We start from the raw sequence: 3356 nt of genomic DNA on the forward strand, positions 1-3356 counted from the left end.
TCTCTTGTTACAAAAAAATTATATTAATCACAGTAGCACATGATCTTTTAACGTTTTTCTTTTTTCTAAATCAGTCGGAGGCTTCATATTTTTCCAGTATACGATCATTTTTATAATACAGCCATACACGTCTGTATAAAATCGCGCCAGTCTCCCGAGGGATGTCGATTTAAGCTTTCTGTGGTAAGCGTCCAGGTCTCGGCTGTGAAGGAGAAACGTATAAAGAAGCGGCGCCTCTGTAATTGGGCATCAAAAGGCGATATTTCGCGCGTTCGCCGACGAGCGACGACCACCACCCGATGAGAGAAGAGGCAGACCAAAGAGGCGACCTGGGCTCGCTCTCGTGGATCCCCGCGATACCACGTGGCCGTCGGACCGCGAGGGGGTGGCCTTTTACGATAGGGTCGATTCTAACTTTCCCCCCGCCCGCCCCCCCCCGGAATGATGATGGTATGCCTTGTTACCTCGGCCGCCGAGAAGAGAAGTCGCGTTCCCCCGGGTAATATCGCATACAATTATGTCCACAGAAGGGAAGACACACATGCATTATGGATGCGGTGTACCCATACCCTGCTGTACGTACCCCCCGGTAAATCATGTCACAGGGTTGGTTAACTCTGCAAATGATCTGAGGCGTTGCGCGCCTCGTCGGCCACTCAATCTTTTTTTTTTTTCTTTTATCTAAATTCCTTTTTTGCTCATAATTTCTACATAAAAACTAAAATACGTTTTAAAAAAGAGAGAAGAAAAAAGAAATTTGTTAAAATGTATAATGTACGTAGAATTATTGAATACAATTAAAAAATTAATGAATCTCACTATAGTCCAGTAATCCAATTAGTCCTATTTTATTAATTAAAATATTATCTTATAAATGTAAGAGAACGGAACTCACACGATTAATTGAATCATTTAAATTTCTGCTGAACTGTAATCAAAATTATAAATAATAATTATTAAAATAATTACATTATTTGAAGTAATCATTGCAAATAACTGAATTAAGTATCTGAAGTATAATGAATAGAAGATATATATAGGAGATAATTTAATAACATTAATACATAATTAATGTAATTGTATAAAGACAAGTACGGAGAAACAAAATATTTGAAGTGCAGAATAAAATCCACGTTGTGACATAGAGCACACTTTATTTCTCAATTAGTATTATAATAATCATTTAGCATTGACCGAAATCGAATATATATATATCGTATATTTCTCTTTAATCGAGTTCAATATAATCGTAGTAGATTAAATTTATTTACCAATACAAGTGTAATTAATCGTAATGTATTGTCTGAAAGTATCACTGTGTTGCATCCACTGGTCGCCCCCTTCGCACTTCGTCAAAATGGGGATCAAACGGGAAACGGCTCGGGGCGGGGGTGCGTCCGGGGAGGGCAGGATATTGTCGAGGGCACTGATTTTTTTTGTTTAATAACGCGCGCGACGCATCTCGTGTCTCCCGCCAATCCCGGATTTTCTGGCGCTTACAAAATATAAGTGGGCCCAGCACAGTCGAGAAACACGAGATTTGTGCCGATCCCACACGCATACAGGAAGTCGGAGAGACATTTACGTTGAAAGGAGAATGCGAGGGAAAGAAGGAAAGATAAAGAGCACACAAGAAGAAAATTTTGAGAGGAAAAGTGGATAAGAAAGGGGAAACACCAGAAGCTTTCTCCGCGTGACCAAGGATGCTCAGTGATTTCTTTTTGCAGGGATCGATAGATCCGGCGCGTCTGCTCGATCCCCAAATAGATTAAAATTACAATTAGAACGCGGAAAGCTCGTCACGCTCACCTGAGAAGCACGCGTTTATATAAAAAAAAATCTTTATATCTATATAAAAAAAAATTATTTATTTGTTTTTATCTTCCTTTAAATACAATTAGACATATGTTCAAATACAACTAATAAAATGCATAAAGTTAAGTAAAATAATTATCTATTACTTCCAAGATACACAAGTGGAGGTTCTATCAGAATTATTATATTAAAATAACAATTCTTTTTATTTTATAAAGTATCGCTAAGATGTCTCAAATATTTTAAAATCTCATAAAATCTCGATAAAAGGCTATATTAAAGATTCACAGTTTGATATGGAGCGATTTAAATACTCTCTCGAAATTACTTCGGATCATGAAGAGCTTCAAATATTAAAAAATAAAAATGTTTAGTGATAAAAACACGTGTTCCTCGTGCGAAGACATGCGAACTTGTCGCTGAACAATATTCAACATTTAACAATAGCCAACATTTATAGAATAAGATACCAATTTTAGTATTTATCGTTAAGTTCATTCTCTCTCGCGATCGCGCCAATCTTGTTTTTATCGTTGCCTTTCTCAAGTTTCTCCTTATTCCCGTTCGTTTTTATCTGCCATACCAAATTGCGCGAACCGGTCCACGAACAATCGAACACAAAAACGCGGACCGACGCGATATATATAAATTAACATAGTATATCACGCAGCAATATAAATTTCTTTCCACACAAGTAATAATAGCATATGTATGTATATTTCTCTCTTCTTCCCCCATGCAGTGTTTCTCAAATTTATTTCTTCCCTCTGCCGATCAGCGAGAATTCTCGGTCAGGAACGGATATTTATATGGACAGCGATAATATTTATGCTCGGATCCTACTAATCAAACAATCCCCATAATTTAATTTCTAAATCTTCATTCCTGAATATTCGTTTTTTAAATACATAACATCACAAAAATACTGCTACTCTCAGCATTCTATTTTACACGTTTGTGCAAAACTAACTCTTCAATTAAGACGCTGTTTTAAGAGATTTAATTCAAATTAAAAACTTCAAATATATATCTCTCATTTCTTATTAAAACATTATCTGATAATTTACTAAAATTTATTAAAATTACATTAAATAATTTATTAAAATTAATTAAATTACATTAATTTATTAAAACTTAGGTTTTCGAAGATCACTAATATATATCTATACATTTTGATAGTGATAGAAGGTTTGCGTAGAATAAGAATATTTTAATTATTTCTTTCCTCAATTTCCGTTGCTCACTGGGGACTTAGAAATGATTAGCTTCGGATCCTAAATAATCATCATCCGCCCCTAATTTTCTACGCGAAATAATCAGCGTTTTATTGCTATCATTCTAATTGACAAAGCTTCACCAGTCTTCCACTATATATAGACAAAAAGCGTGATCCCATTACGAACAAGCTGTGAGGGGTCGAAGTCGTTTCTTTCAATCTTCGGTTATTCGCATCGAAAAATTAGTAAGCAATTTTTTAATCTTCTTTTCTTATTGTATATAATGCAAAGTTTATTAAAAATTAAATGTTATTATTATCTATT

This window comes from Trachymyrmex septentrionalis, unplaced genomic scaffold (assembly GCF_001594115.1).
Source record: "Trachymyrmex septentrionalis isolate Tsep2-gDNA-1 unplaced genomic scaffold, Tsep1.0 scaffold19, whole genome shotgun sequence".
Lineage (NCBI taxonomy): Eukaryota > Metazoa > Arthropoda > Insecta > Hymenoptera > Formicidae > Trachymyrmex > Trachymyrmex septentrionalis.